Consider the following 16,373-nt stretch of genomic DNA (forward strand, 5'->3'; position numbering starts at 1 on the left):
ACCTTGGCCGCCTTGCAAACCCTAGGGCCCAATGGGCTGGGCCTAGGTCAAGAAGATTTGGCCCCTCTTGGGTCGGGTCATGTGCTTGAGCCGGATGCGCCACATGGAGGTCCCATGGCCGACCCAGTGACCCAAGGCCATGGGGAGGGCACGCTTGGGCCGGCCCTAGGCGAGATCGGCCTCCGGGCTCGAGTGACCGACGTGCATCACGGGCCCGCGACCGGGCCGGATGCGCCGACAGGGCCGCCTCTCGCGGACGATACACGGGAAACGGGCCCGGTCGAGCCGAATGCGCGCGCTTCGGCTCGAGCAACCCATCCTAACGCCGAGGGCTCGGGCGAGGCGTCGAGCCGCCGCACTTTGTCGACCGCCTCAGTCAGCTTGACCGCACAGGAAGAAGAACGTGCATCGTCATTCCCCATCGGAGAATCAGCGATTCGGGACGGCTTTGACTGTTCCGGCGTCGACTTCCCGAGTTCTCTTTCGTTCGCGAGCTTTAGAGGTCTGAGGAAACGTGTCGGTATCCCGGAGTCCGTGTCGCTACTGCGACCATTGCCTGAAGATCTCCCGACTCGTCCTCGGAAGGGATACGCCGCCGTCCACGAGGCTAGTCTTCGCGGGGGGTTGCGACTACCTTTTCAGCCCGTGATCCAGGACCTTCTAGCTCGGCTCGGTGTTCATGCGGCCCAGATGTCTCCATCCTTTTACCGTATGGTGGCTGCCTGCCACATGATGCTGCACCGAGCGAAAGGTCGAACCGTTACGGCCGACGACATCAGGAATCTCGTGGCCGTCTTCGATGTTCCCGGGAAACCCGGCTTCTACAAGGTTCAGCACCGGAAGCGATTCCCCATCCTCACCAAGCTGACCTCGAAGCACCGATACCCTTGGGTATGGGTGTCCGAATCTGCCTTCGGGACGGCACCTCTCGCCTTTGGCCCCGTCGCTGAATTCCTGGCCGACTACGGCATCGAGAGCTCCGAACTCGCCCTCGTGATCGGAGCGGTCCCCGACTCGAGGCGACAAGGGTCGCTTTTCGAGTCCCCGGACCTTATGGCGAGGACTGGGTGGTTCGTGCCTAGTGACGATGTTCCTTCGCGCCCTGGCCTCGACGCGGGGGCCACGGAGGATCCCGAGTCCGAGGCGGGGGGTTTGTCAGCTCCTTCCTCCGACGCGGGGGGTACTGGCCGCGCATATACTTTCGCGTTATCGTGCTATTATTGTTTTCCATTATTTGTGCTTGCCGTTATGTTTTAACTGACAGACGTTTTTCTCTCCTCTGCAGGAACCATGGTCCGACGTCATCGACCGCGCACGCAAATGCCGAGAGCAGCGCCCACTGGTGATGCTATGGTCGTGGCCCGTCCTCCAGCCGAGGCCCGTCGTGGGGGGTTGCCATCGCGGGCGAGGAATGAGACGATCTCCTCCAATAAGCGATCGTCGTCGTCGGCTTCTCTCGGGTCACCGTCCGGACACAAACGCGCTCACACGTCGACGGTGTCAGACAGCTTGGACTCCATGCTCTTAGCGGAGGCGGCAGAGTTGAGAGACCAGTGCTCCCGAGGGATCCTCGAGACCTCCTTGCGAGATTTCAAGGGTCTGCTGACGACGAGCGACCTTGAACACTTCCAGAACGGGATCGGCGACGCTCGAAAGGTATGACTCATTTTGCTTGTGTTATGTATGGTTGTCGTGCTCATTGTAATCATTCGCGTTTCATTTGCTTGTAGATGCTCGCGCGCCAAGAGCGGAGCGATCGCATTCTCCGAGATATGCTACGACGCATGCAAATCATGGAGAAGGAGAAGACGAGCGCGGCGGCCGCGCACGCTGCCGCCCTAGCGGGGGCTCGCACCGCCCAAGAGTTTGAGGCGCTCGAGGGGGAGCTAGAGCGAGCTCGCAAGGAATTGGCCACCGAGAAGGCGCTTCGCGAGAAGGCGGAGCAGGCAGCCGACACCTTCCTGGGGGAAACGAAGAAGCTTCAGACGGCACTCTCGAGCCGGGATGCGGAGCTGAGCATCGTCCACGCTCGATTATCGGCGAGCGAGATCGCTCGGGTTAAGGTTGAGAGGGAGAGGGATACCCTCCGGACGGAGATGCAGACCCTTGCCGAGGAGAAGGAGGACGCCGTGCGATCCAAGACTGACTTGGAGGACGACTGGGACTTGGCATTGGAGGCGGCTCGTTATGAGGCGGCCAGGCGAGTTCGGGAAGCGACCGAGAAGGAGAACGCGTCTCGCGGGACCACGTTTTCCTTTTTCAACACCATGTTCCCTCCTTACGACGATGAGCTGCCGGAGGACGACCCGCATCCCCGAATCCCTGCCGAGGCTGCGCAATCGACGACCCGTCAACCGGACGGAGAAACCGTCGGCGGGTTCGGCGCTTCTTGCCCCGAAGAAGATGAGGAGCAGATCGATTTCAGCTCGGAGTAGCCAGCTTCTCTTTAGTTTTACGCGCAATTGTTTAGCGCTCGCTTTATGCTTTCTTTCGGATTATTGTTATGTTTGCGTCGTACTTTCGTACTTTTCTTGTTGGGTTGTTTACACAATATCGTTTTGCTTTGATTGAAGCTTTCTTTTCATCGTGCGTCTTATTTTCTCGACTTGCTACGCTTAGTGTAATCGATTTGCGCAATTTGAATAGTGTGTGTCTTACGAGCCCGGCTTACTATGCTTAGCGTAACCGGTTGGCACGGCTTACTGCCGCATTTGGCGGCGAAGTTTCCCGCGGACGCAGGCTAGACCAGTTTCATCCGGCGGGTGCGATTTCCGGCCATCCATTTGTGACTAGCTGCCTATCGGCGCGCGCGAGCTGGGTGGCCGTCGCGCTCATCCTCCGGCGAGTACGCTACCTATCGGCGTGCGTATAGGGATGGGTTTGCAGCTCCCAGTGAGCGTGGTACTCGTTGGTACGCGTGTCACGTTTTGGGTTTTGACTGCCGAGATCGACAATCCGGTGCGCGGACGTGATCCATCGATGACTTGCCGCCTATCGGTGCGCAAGGTGCATCGGTGCACGAGAGGGTCGCAGCAAAAGACGTGCGAGGCCGGAGGTCCGGTGCGCGGATCCAACTCATCGACGTTTCGCTATCTCTCGGCATACGGCCTCAACCCGTGCGAGAGCGTCGCACGAGGAGGGTACGAAGTCGGAGGTCCGGAGCGCGGATCCGATTTATGGGTGTTTTGTTACCGTTTGGCGCGTGGAAAGTGGAGTAAGCGAGCTTGTTGCTCTCGCCTTATCCTCCTTAGCCCCCCGAGTTTCTTGGGTGCTCGTAGAGGAGGCTAGAAACTAAGATACCAAGTGTTTTGAAGTGAAATGTAATTTATTAAATTATCGAAAAGGTTCAAAAATTACATCCCAGGCCGTTGGCCAAACTTGAAATTGTAAATTGCCTTTGCTAGAATTGAAAATTACATGAAGACAAAAAGCGAAAAAAGGACGAATGAACGTCTACTGGTAATACTGCCGGAGGTGTTCCGCGTTCCACGGGTGTGTGAACACGAGTCCCTCCATGTTCTCGAGCTTGTACGTGCCGTTGTGGATGGCTCGGCGCACACGGTACGGGCCTTCCCAGGTGGGGCCTAGAACTCCCGCGCCTTGCACCTTGGTGTTTTGGAACACCCTTCGAAGAACGAGGCTTCCGTCGGCGAACTTCCGCAGTTTGATCTTCGAGTTGTAGTACTTCTCGACCTTCCTCTTTTGCGCAGCAAGCCGGGTGAGTGCGTCCGTCCTTCTTTCGTCTATGAGGTCTAGCTCGAGCCTAATCGCGTCGTCGTTGGCGGCTTCGTCGTACTCCTCGATGCGCAAGGTTGGCAGCTTGGTCTCGACGGGTACCACAGCCTCGACGCCGAATGCGAGAGCGAAAGGGGTTTCGCCGGTCGCGTTTCGAGCGGTGGTGCGATATGCCCATAAGACCATGGGGAGCTCGTCGGCCCAAGCCCCTTTTCTTGCCTCCAACTTCTTCTTCAGGTTCTCCTTGATCGTCTTGTTCACCGCCTCGACCTGACCGTTGGCTTGAGGATGGCGGGGAGAGGAGAAAGTCTTGCTAATGCCAAGTTGTTCGCACATTTCTCGGAGGCGCGCATTGTCGAATTGTTTTCCGTTGTCGATTACAATTGACGCAGGGATCCCGAAGCGGCAGATGATGCTTTTCCAAATGAAGCTCGTCGTGTTCGCCTCAGTGATCTTTGCTAGCGGCTCGGCTTCTACCCACTTCGTGAAGTAATCGATAGCCACGATCACGTGCTTGTATTGCCTCGGGGCCGTAGGCAGCTCACCAATGAGGTCGATTCCCCACTTCGCGAAAGGTCGCGGCACGATGATTGGACACAGTGGGGCCGGTGCTTGACGCGGGATGTGGGCGAATCTTTGGCACTTATCACATTTCTTGGCCCACTCGTGGGAGTCCTTTTTCAAGGTCGGCCAAAAGTACCCAAGTCTTAGCAGCTTCAATGCCAAAGATTGCCCAGCGGCGTGGTTACCGCACACCCCCTCGTGCACCTCGTGGAGTGCTTTCCTTGCCTCTACCTCGGTCAGGCAGCGAAGGAGAGGCATAGAGTAGCCTCTCTTGAACAAGTTGTCTTCCCTCATTGTGTACTTCGGCGCCAAGCCTCTCAGCTTTCTGGCTTCTTCTTTATCCTCGGGGACGACTCCTCGTTTAAGGAATTCCACGAGCGGGGTCATCCATGAGGGAGGCGGAGTCTCGCCAACGACCCCTACGTCGCCTCTCGAGACGTAGGGTCGGGTCAACACTTTGATTGGGACGCTGCCCTCGCCCTCTTCGTCTATCCCAGACGCGAGGCGAGCTAGGGCGTCGGCGTCGACGTTCGCCTCTCGAGGAACCTGGACGATCTCGAACCACGATAGGGCCTCCAAGTTCTTTTGGGCCTTGGGCAAGTAGGCGATCATGTGTGGCTCCTTTGCGGCGTAGTCGCCTTTAACCTGATTCACGATCAATTGCGAGTCGCAATGGATGCGCAGGTTTTGGGCGCCCAACTTGTTCGCTAGTTCCAAGCCAACGATCAGAGCCTCGTACTCTGCCTCGTTGTTGGAAGCCTTGAACTCGAACCGCAGGGCGTATCTCAGCTTTTCCCTATCGGGATTTGTGAGCACAACGCCGGCGCCAGCCCCCCGGGCGTTTGACGCGCCATCCACGTGCAGGTCCCAGACTGGCCCTATCGGGTCGTTGGTTCTCTTCTTTGACGACTTGCTGTGGTCGTCCTCCTTGTCTTCCGTGGTCTTACTACTCTCGTCGCCCTCGTTGGTTGGGGGCGCGCTCGTGAATTCGGCGATGAAATCGGCGAGGGCCTGACCCTTAATGGCGGTTCTCGGTTGGAACTCGATCCCGTACTCGCCCAGCTCTTGGGACCATATCGCCATTCGAGAGGAGGTCCCTTTTTGAAGGGCCTTCTCGATGGGATGCCCCGAGCGGACCACAATGGGGTGACCTTGGAAGTAGGGCCGGAGTTTTATCGCGCTCATGACGAGGGCGAGGGACAGTCTCTCGATTTCCGGGTATCGGGTTTCGGCGTCGAGGAGCGCCTTGCTAACGTAGTAGACCGGCCATTGTACCTTGTCTTCTTCGCGTATGAGAACCGCGCTCACGGCCCTATCGGAAACCGCGAGGTAGAGGAACAAGGTTTCGCCGTTCTTCGGCTTTGCGAGGAACGGGGGGGAGGTGAAATAGGCTTTCATATCGCGGAATGCTTCCTCGCACTCCTCCGTCCACACGAACCCGTCGGTCTTCTTCAGTGCCTTGAAGAACGGTTGGCACCTGTCGGTGGCTTTGGAAACAAATCGCGTCAGGGCGGCGATCCTTCCCGTCAAGCTTTGAACTTCTTTGACCTTTTGTGGCGACCTCATCTCTAAGATCGCCTTAATCTTCTCAGGATTGGCCTCGATCCCGCGGCGGCTCACCATGTAGCCCAGAAACTTTCCAGACTCGACCCCGAAAGCGCACTTGTTGGGGTTAAGCTTCATCTTGTAGTGCCGCAGGATCGTGAACATTTCCCTAAGGTCTCGAACGTGGTTGTGGGCTTTGAGGCTTTTGACAAGCATGTCATCCACGTAGACCTCCATAGTTTTGCCAATTTGATTGGCGAACATGCGGTTCACCAGCCTCTGATACGTTGCTCCCGCGTTTTTGAGGCCAAAGGGCATGACCTTGTAACAGTAAAGTCCGCGGTTCGTAACAAAGGTGGTTTTAATTTGATCCGGCTCGTGCATGCGGATCTGGTTGTAGCCTGAGTAGGCGTCCATGAAGCTTAGCAGTTCGTGGCCCGCAGTGGCGTCCACGAGCTGCTCGATCCTCGGGAGAGGGAAGCTGTCTTTCGGGCAGGCTTTGTTGAGATCTTTGTAGTCGATACAGATCCGCCACTTCCCGTTTGGCTTGTTGACCATTACCACATTGGACACCCACTTGGGGTGCTCCGCCTCCCTGATGAAGTCGGCGGCGAGAAGTTTGTCAACTTCTTCACCAATGGCTTGGTACCTCTCCCCACTGAACGCCCGTCGCGGTTGAACGCGCTCGGCCATCCTCTTATCGTCGTTGAGACGATGAACCATGATCTTGGGGTCGATCCCCGGCATGTCGGCGTGTGTCCACGCAAAGACATCTTTGTGCTCTCGGAGGAAAGCGGCGAGCTCGATTCGGGTCTCAGACAGGAGTTGGGCGCCTACCTTGACTACTTGGTCAGGTTTGGCGTCGTCCAACACGACGGGAACGAGGTCGTCCGGTGTCTCCACCTTTCGACGCTCGACTTCGTCCCTTTGGTCTAGCTCTCCGAAGGTGCCTCCTTCCTCTAACTTGCACGGGAATTTGTCTCCGAGTTGGAAGACGGTTCTCACCACCTTCCCTTTCCCTTTTCCGTCCACGCCCTGGATGTAGCACATCCTTGCCATGGATTGGTCTCCCAACATCACGGCGATCCCCTTCTCGGTCGGGAACTTCATCATCAGGTGGTACGTGGACGTTATGGCCTTCAACCGATTGAGAGTCGGGCGGCCGACGATGATGTTGTAAGCCGAGGGCTGATCCACCACCAGGAATGACACGATGTGGGTAACCTCGAGCCCCCCCGGCGTACCGAAGGTAACCGGGAGGTCGATAGTTCCCTCCGTCATGACCCTCTCCCCAGAGAAGCCGAAGAGCGGGGTCGAGATCGGGGTCGGTCTTACCCCGGATAGCTTCATCCTGTCCAACGCCGATTTGAAGATTATGTCGGCGGAGCTCCCATTGTCGATCAGGATTCTCCGGACGAGGTTGTTGGCGACCGGGGCAGAGACGACTATCGCGTCGTTGTGTGGATGGAGAACTCGCGTTGCTTCTTGTCCGGTGAAGAACATGGACTCGAAGGGGGCCGGAGGAGGGACCTCGTACGTGTGGTTGATGTAGTGCGCTATTTTCCCTTGGGAAACTTCGCGCACGTACTTCTTCCTTTGCGTAGCCGAGTCACCGAACTCCGGGCCACCCAAGAATGCACCCACGACGTGAAGTTGCGAGCTCTCCGGCTCTTCGTTTGTCGCGCGGTCCGTGACAGTCACCGTCGCCGGGCCTTTCTTCCCTTGCCGCGGGCGACCTCCGTGCGCCGCGGCCGTCCCGATAGTTCTCAGGACGTACTCTTTCAGCTTCCCATCTTGAATCAGGGCCTTAATCTGACGCTTGAGTTGATAGCATTCGGATGTCAGGTGCCCGTGATCTTGATGGTAGTCACAGTACTTGCTTTGATCCCTCTTGGCGGGATCCTTCGTGAGCGGGGTCCGGCTCCCCAACTTGTCACGGTGCAGAGCTAGGATTTGCTCCGGCGGAGTGTTCAGAGGAGTGAATGGCGAGAACCTCCGGAAGCTGTCGACATGCGACGGATTAGGCCCGGGGAGGGAACGGCCGTTAGGGGCCTGGCTTCCCTTATTCCTCCTCTTTCGGGGGTCGGGACGATCTTCATCTCGATCGTCGCGGCGGCGACTCCCCTGTCCTCCTGCCTTTCGGCCATCTCAGCCATCGAGATAGTCCTCGACTCCCATGTATGTGCGGGCTCTTGTCATCAGCTCCGCCATGTCACGCGGGACTTGGCCAACAATAGACTTGAGGAAGTCGCTCGTGCGCACTCCCTCGGTGATCGCCGTGATGGCGTCCCTGTCGTCGAACCCTTCGACCTTGTGAGACTCCTCGGTGAAGCGAGCGAGGTATTGTCTCAACGTCTCGTCTCTTCCTTGTCGGATAGAGAGGAGGTGGGTCTTCGGCTTCTTTTGCGCCACGAGGGTGGCGAATCGGGCGAGGAAAGCCTCTCGCAAGGCCCGGAAAGACGGGATGCTTCCCGGCCTCAAGCTTCGGAACCATTCAAACCCCGAGCCTGTGAGGGTCAGGCTGAAGGCTTGGCAGAGGGTGGCGTCCGCCTGCCCCTGCATAGTCATCCACGTCTCATAGTGTTGGATGTGGAAGTGGGGGTTTGTACGTCCATCGTAGGGGGGAATGGACGGTAACTTGAAGTTCCCCACGCATGGTTGCGCGAGGATTTGCGCGGCGAAGGGAGAGTATGATTCCTCGATCCCTCCGTACGGCCTTTGCCTCCCCGACTCCCTCATTTCGATGATTTGATTCTGGAGGCTTTGAATCATCGTGGCAATGTCGAGCCCGTTAGCGGGGCCGACCGTCGGGGCCACGGGAGTCACCGGTTGGCCTTCGTTGGACGCTTGGTCCACGACATTGGCCTGCGGCCGGCCGAGAGTTGCGGCGGGGAGCGCGTCCCTTCGAGAGTTTAGCCTTTGGCGGAGATCCTCCCCTCGGGAGTTTCTCTGCGCCGTCAAACGCTCTCTAAGGTCCGCACTCGGTGCGGGGCAAGGTGAGGTCGCCCTTGGTCGGGCCGTCCGGCGGGCGCTTCGGCTGTCGGCCCCATCGTCTACCAGAGTCGCTCTCTCCTCGGCGAGGGGCCGTGTCCGGCCACCTCTTGAAACCGAGGGGGCGAGTCCCCGGGAATGTGACCGTGCCTGCTGCTGCGCTAGGTGCGACGGCCCGGCCAAAGCGTCGTTGGGCCTCTCGGGCCGCGAAGGGGCGAGGCTAGGCGTTGCCTCGTTGGTCCTCGACTCCCCCACATATTCAGAGTCGGAGTAGTCTTTGGCGGACCTATCTTCAACGTCATAGCCGAGGAGGTCGGCTATGAGCGAACCGTCGACGCCGGGGCGGTCAAGGAGCTCCGCAAGCCGCCGGGCCGTGTCCTCTCGGAGCACGGCCTCGGGGTCAATCATCGGGTCTTGGGGCTGGCTCTCGCTATCGTGAGGTTGCCCTTCAAGACGATGTGCGAGGCGTCGAAGACCGTACCTCGAGCTCGTCGCTCGGGTACCCGCGGAGGTAGTGGGAATGTGACTCATCTCTCGAGAGTCGTGAGAACAAAGGGAGAAAAATGGTAGAGGGAATGCGTCGTCAAGGTCGAGAGATCCCCTCCCTCTAGCGCCAAAATGTTGTCGCAGTTTTTCGGACAACGATTTAGGAGTCGCAGACGGTCAGACCCAAGGCCGGACCAAGTGGTCTCGTCTCGACTCGAGCGTGTCGGGCTTGGTATCCCAAGCCGTCCCTTAGCTGTAGATGATCTCTGTCTCGTCCAAGCACCTGAAAAGTGAGCAAAGAAGGTGTGAACTACAAAGGGGAAACAGAGGGGTTGCCTCTGTTTACCTCTCCGACGCTCAACATTAGTAGGATTGAGGTGGTTTGTAGAGGGTTTAGTCTTTAGAGATCGAGACTTGAGAGAAACGAGCGAGGTACGAGTTCGACAGCGTTTCAGTACTCGAATTCGGATTACCTGGACTAGAGAATGGACTCCTCTATTTATAGGCGACCAAGAGACGTGTTGAGGATCCCTTGGCCGAGTGAGGCTGAGTCGGCCATCGGCCGAGTGAGGTTGGGCCGGCCGATGGCCGAGTGAGATGATGGTCGCCGAGGGAGATTCACTCGGCCAATGGCCGAGTGAAGGAATGGACGCCGGGTGAGCTTGACTCGGCCATCGGCCGAGTGATGGCCGAGCGAAGAGTCTGGGCCGAGAGAAGACTCACTCGGCTGTTGACCGAGTGAGCTGTTGGGCCGGCAGGGGTCTTCATTCGGCCTTCGGCCGACCGAGCGTGCTGGGCCGCCCGGGGCCTCACTCGGCCATTGGCCGAGCAAGCATGGTGGGCTGGCTGGAGACTTTATTCGGCCCTTGGCCGGGCGAACACACTGGGACGTCTGAGGCTTCATTCGGCCTTGGGCCGAGTGAGCATGGTGGGCCTCGTTCGGCCATTGGCCGAGTGAACATATGGAGAAGTTCACTCGGCCATTGGCCGAGTGATGGGCTTGGACCGAGAGAAGGCTCACTCGGCCATTGGCCGAGTGAGTTGATGGGCCGGCCGAGTGTGGGCTGGAAGTAGGGTTTCACTCAGCCAATGGCCGAGTGAGCTTGCTCGGCCGCCCGAAATGCCGATCGAGTCGTCGGACCTCGTCGGGCCGATAACAATATCAAAACTAGTCACAAAATTTTACTCGAAATTTCTCAAATCTTTAAAACACGATTTTCAATATAAAAAATTAAAAACTTTTAGAATTGATTCTAATGTGTTTTAAAAACATCCCAAACTCATAGAAAATCAACATGGTTTTTAATTTAAAGGCATGAGCAATAAATTAAAAAAAATCTAAGATTACAATTCTAACTTGTCACAAAATTAGTAAACTTTCGAAAACAATTTTCAAGCTCATAATTTTAAAAACATGTACATGCTAATCTTTGACCATAGCTCTGATACCATTTGTTGGAATTGATCTAGGGTTTAAGAAAAAGATTAAACGCTTCGGGAAGCGGCGGAATTTTAAAAAATTTCTTTACAAGTAAAAACAGTTCTTACTAACCTAGACAAAGAGCAAGTACATGTAATTAAAAAACTAATATGAGCTAGAAGTTTACTAACCTTTCTTGAAGCTTGAACTTTGAAGAAGCTTTTGGAAAGTTTGCAACGCTCGTCTCCCCTCGCAGCACGTCTCTCTTTCTTTCCTCGGCACCTCGAGCAACCACGAAAGTTTCTATCACTAAATCACTCGAAAAGAAGGAATCAGTGAGTGGGCACTTTTAAACACTACGACTTAAGAACGAGTCTCGAAGTCGCAGAGCTAAACAGTAGGTCGAGTGAGGACCTAGGTGCCAAGACAAGAAAAAATCGAAAATAAACTAGAGAGAGAGAGAGAGGATTTTCGGCCACAAGTTCTAGAGAGAGAGTCTCTCAAATCTCTTAAACTTGGATGAATGAATTGTGAAGAAAAGGGGCTCCTATTTATAGGAGAGGTCTCACCTTCTATAAGGTAGTTTCCTCTTCTATAGAATATCACATATTCATGAGCCAATTACCTCTTTTCCCACTTGAGATGCTCGGCCAAGGATGCCTTCTAGAAGGCTTGGATTTGTTTCCATTTTTGTTCCTTGCCTTGCTTTGTCTCTCTCTTGGCCGAAATTGTGCTTTCCTTCTAGAGGAAATTTGTTTCCTCTTTTTCTTTTGGCAAGTATCTTGATACATTTATGCACAAAATAAACTCTCTTTCCTTGGGTATTATGGGCGCCTATTCTCATCTAGAAGGAGCTTCTAGAAGCTTCTTCATTTGTTCATGACAACATGAGAACAGCCCATTAAGAATTTTCAATAAAATTCTTATGAAATGAAATTAATTCACAAGGCCCAATAATCAAGTTATGGCCGAGTGACATTAAGTCATCAAATGAACTTGTCAAAAAATTTATTGACATTCATTTCATCATATGTCTCAAAAGACAAAAATACCCTTTTGACTATTTTCGTTGTTTTGACTTAGCTTCCAGTTTAACTATTCCTATCGATGTGATTCGTGACAGTGACCTCATGGACCCAAATGAACAAAGCTTGAGCTAAACACTTGGACTCAAAAGTTCACAAACCTTTTCCAAGTTTAGCTTAATGCCAACTGACTCCACTAAAGAGCTGACACTGAAAATCTCTCGGTTCAAATGAATTTGTTTTCTACTCAAGAATTCGACCTAATTATGATGAGCGGATCCACTGAATATTATCTATGTTTACCCTTCATGAATGTCATCAGCTAGTCGGGGTTTACTAATTTACCATTTTACCCTTCTAGCTGTTATTTCCTCAACTCCTTTGTCGCTTGTGAATAAGTTAGAAACAATGTATTGACGAGGAGCTAACAAGTCACATTGTTTCATCCAAAAGAGTCAGGACTCAATTTGGACACTGGCCAGTTCATTTATTCACACTCCAAGGAACAAAGCATGAGGTGACATACATTGCATTTCAGCAATCTTGTACATGAATTCCATATCTATGAGAACTTCACAAAGTTACTCGTGACATACTCACAACTTAGTACTTCACCAATAGGCCTTGTTCGGAATCACATAGTGAGTCCGAACTTTGACTTTCTCAAATGAGAATACTAAGGTGTGAAATGGCATGTCTCATTTCAGGATTAAGGTAAGCATGATGCAATTCATACATAGTGACTTCGAGACACAAGAGGTTAAATGGTTTGTTCTTATATTGTCTCTAGAAGTGCACTGGTCAATTCAGTACCTTCGGAAGATACCTAGAAGAACTATAGAGTCCCAAACTCTCAATGCCTCATAACCAAACATCATAGATTCTTCTAACAATCATACTGAGGTCAATAGTCCTTTGACCCTAAGATTGCGAATATATCGTTTTAAGCAAACGACGAAGAGTTTGTTCATGCAAATCGACATTTGTCTCTTCGTAAGTTGTTAAGTTTGTTTATGGACTAAAAGACTAAGGTTTTATCATAAAGCTTCAAACAAAGAAAGAATGAATGAACGTTTCAACTTTATTAATGAATGAATAGGCAATTTCAAGCAAGAGTCTTCGTAAGACTATATTACATCAAATGTACACAAATAGACACTACTACTCTTCTTGTGGGCACCATTGACAACAAAGGTTGAGTGGGATAGATGTCAAAAAGACCATTCTTCATACATGCATCAGTGACAAAAGAATTATCAGGAAACGAAATACAAATTCCATTCTTAATGAACTTTAAACAATAATCTTGCTCACGAACACAAGGAACAAATATTATGTTCTTTCCAAAGGAAGGAACGAAATAAACATTATTCAAGTTTAAAGTACGGTCTTCAAAAGACAGCGTCACGGATCCCACAGCCTTCGCAGATACCAGGCTCCAATCACCCCATTTGAAACAGAACTCGCCTTCCTCTGAGCTTTTGGTTTTCTTGAAACCATTCAAGGAACAACAAATATGGTTAGTAGCAGCGGAGTCAAGAATCCACGTTGATACATTATCAGCTACTAAGCATGCTTCGGTAACTAGTACAATACTATGTTCCTTTGCTTTGAGATTGGCATGACAATTCTTTTTATCGGCCTTGTGAGGTCTCTTCTTAGTTCCAGAGGCCGAGGCTTTTTACTCAGTAGCATGTGCCTCTCCTTGATTCCTCTTTCTCTTAGTGAGACCTACAGCAGTGTGAAGTTCCTTCATAAGCTTGGTAACAGTGTACTCTAGCTTGTTTATGGAGTAGTTCATGTTGGAGGAATCAAGAGATGTGGGGAGAGTTTCTGAGATCATATCTATGACACTCTTCCCATCAATCTCAGATCCTAGGATTTTCTTTTTATTCAGAAAACTAATGATCAGTATCATAAAGTCTCCAACAGGAGTCCTAGCCTTCATGTGACAGTTCATAAACTGTCGGACTGCTTTTTGCCTTGCTTGACGCCTTTGCCCTCCAAACATCTCATGGAGATTGGTGAGCATGTCGGCGGCAGTCTCGATGTCACGATGTTGTTGTTGCAACACATTGTTCATTGATGCTAAGATATAGCACCTCACAATCTCATCGGAGCAGAGCCAGGCCGCCAAGGCGTCTTTGTCCTCTTGAGTTGAATCATTATTCGTCAGAGGAGGATACGGGGTGGTGAGTACCCATTTGTGCTTGGTAAGGATTATGTCGAGGTTATGTTTCGAATCTACGCAGTCTTTATTTTCGAGTTTGTTCGAGGAAAGGATGTTTGAGAGATGTTTGCGAGACATGTTGCTTATTTAAGTTGAAACAAGTTTATGATTAGTCTTTGGTTTATGATTTAAGTTTTATTAAGACTTTTATAAAATCCAAAGGTGTTATAAACCAAACGATAATTTACTCCCTCAAGAGAAGGCTGCAAAAAATCTCCATTTATAAGTAAATGACACATCATTAATGCTTAGCCAAGATGTCAATATACAAAATTTTGACTAGCCACCTTGTAAATTGGTTTGATCACTCACATCCTTTCGCAGGGCCTCGAGGGAGGATTACTAGGGATTGAGTCTAAGTGTGTAACCAACCACTTAGTCCAAAAGGTCAACTTTGAAAATCAATCCCCCAAGGGGAGGCCTTGCCATCATCGTCTCACTTTCGGATTTAGCTCACTGAGCAATGATCGAAGCAATAACGCCTTGGAGTACTGCCATCTAAGTGAGGGTCGCAAGAGCGGCTCTTAGTCCCACGTTAATTGCTTCTTTCATTAGTGTTGGGGATCGTGGGTTACAAACAACAAGTATAACCCTCCCACTTAGTTTTTGGAGTTGGTTCATCGACTCTTATAAGTTCGGAAACAAATTTCCTAGTTAGAGAGCGACAGAGCGGACAACTAGAAGAGAATCCTAGATCGACATGTTCAGAGTAGTATTAGTGCATAAAGGCACAAGGTACATACTCGATCTTTACCTATTTTCTATTTCGGGAAAGTGCGTGAGGGAAGTGTGAACTTCAACTCACTCGAACACTTGAAAGTTTGAGATTACACATCTTTTTATTTTTCGGCTTGTCTACAAGGAGACCTCCCACACAAATTTTCAAGAGCATATAGATTTTGAACATATGTAATATAGATATATTTTTGAAAACATTTTGAAAATTTATTTGATATGGATGACAAAATATTTTTCAAGTTTGAAAGTGAAAACGGTTTTTCAAAATTCAAACTAGTTTTGTAAAAACTCAATTTCAATTAAACTTTCAAAAATCAAAACATTTTAATCTTACACATCATGTTTATAATCATATGAAAAACATTTTTTCTCAAGAAAATTTTCTCATTAGAGTTCTATAACTAATGGTAGTGGGGTTTGAAAATCCGGATTTCTAAAAAACTGGAGTTTCTGCACAGCCGCGCACCTCGGAGTAAAATCGCCATATCTGGCGGCGTCGATATCCTTTTGAGCCGAAACCGGTGGCATTGGACAGAGGACATACAGAGATTTAATTTGATTTAAGAATCATTAAATTTCGATTTCTGAGTAGAGATTTATGCCACTTTTAATGCGGGTTTACTCCAGCTCGAAGAAAAAGAAATAATTAAAGCTTGGTCCTTTTTAGGTGCGAAAAAGAATCGAGTGTAACGGAACGTTTTATGAAGGTTGTTAAAGCTTTTATTTGTGTTTTATTAGCAAGGTAATAACAAGGCATAAAATAAATAACAACAAGCATAAAACGATTCAAGTAAAAATAAGAAACTAGTAAGAGGTTAAATGGTTTGTTCTTATCTTGTCTCTAGAAGTGCACTGGTCAATTCAGTACCTTCGGAAGATACCTAGAAGAACTATAGAGTCTCCAACTCACAATGCCCCATAACCAGACATCATAGATTCTCCTAACAATCATACTGAGGTCAATAGTCCTTTGACCCTTAGATTGCGAATATATCGTTTTAAGCAAACTACGAAGAGTTTGTTCATGCAAATCTACATTTGTCTCTTCGTAAGTTGTTTAGTTTGTTTATGGACTAAAGACTAAGGTTTTATCATAAAGCTTCAAACAGACAAGGAAGAATGAATGAATGTTTCAAGTTTTTATTAATGAATAAGCAATTACAAGCAAGAGTCTTCGTAAGACTATATTACATCAAATGTACACAAATAGACACTACTACTCTTCTTGTGGGCACCATTGACAACACTCCTATTTCTGCTTCTACTCCTTCCCGTAACCGTGACATAATGTGTTTCAAGTATCGAGGGAAAGGATATGTTGCTTCTGACTGCCCTAACAAGCGAGCCATAATTCTACGAGACAATGGCGACATAGAGACGGAAGATGAGGCAGAGTTGCACCACTTCGCCGACTACGATGAACCAATCTATGACAACAATGGCGTTGAAGATGAACACCTCACCTTGGTCACCAGAAGGTTGCTTAGTGTGTCTGCGAAAGACGACGACGACGACCAAGCGCAACAAGACACGATATTTCACACGCGCTACCACATCCACGGCAAAGTTTGCAGCCTCATTATCGATAGCGGCAGCTGCACTAACATCGCCAGCACCATACTCGTCCTCAAGCTGTCCT

This window comes from Urtica dioica, chromosome 6, assembly GCF_054948205.1.
Source record: "Urtica dioica subsp. dioica isolate 48M chromosome 6, U.dioica_male_clone48M_v1_H2, whole genome shotgun sequence".
Lineage (NCBI taxonomy): Eukaryota > Viridiplantae > Streptophyta > Magnoliopsida > Rosales > Urticaceae > Urtica > Urtica dioica.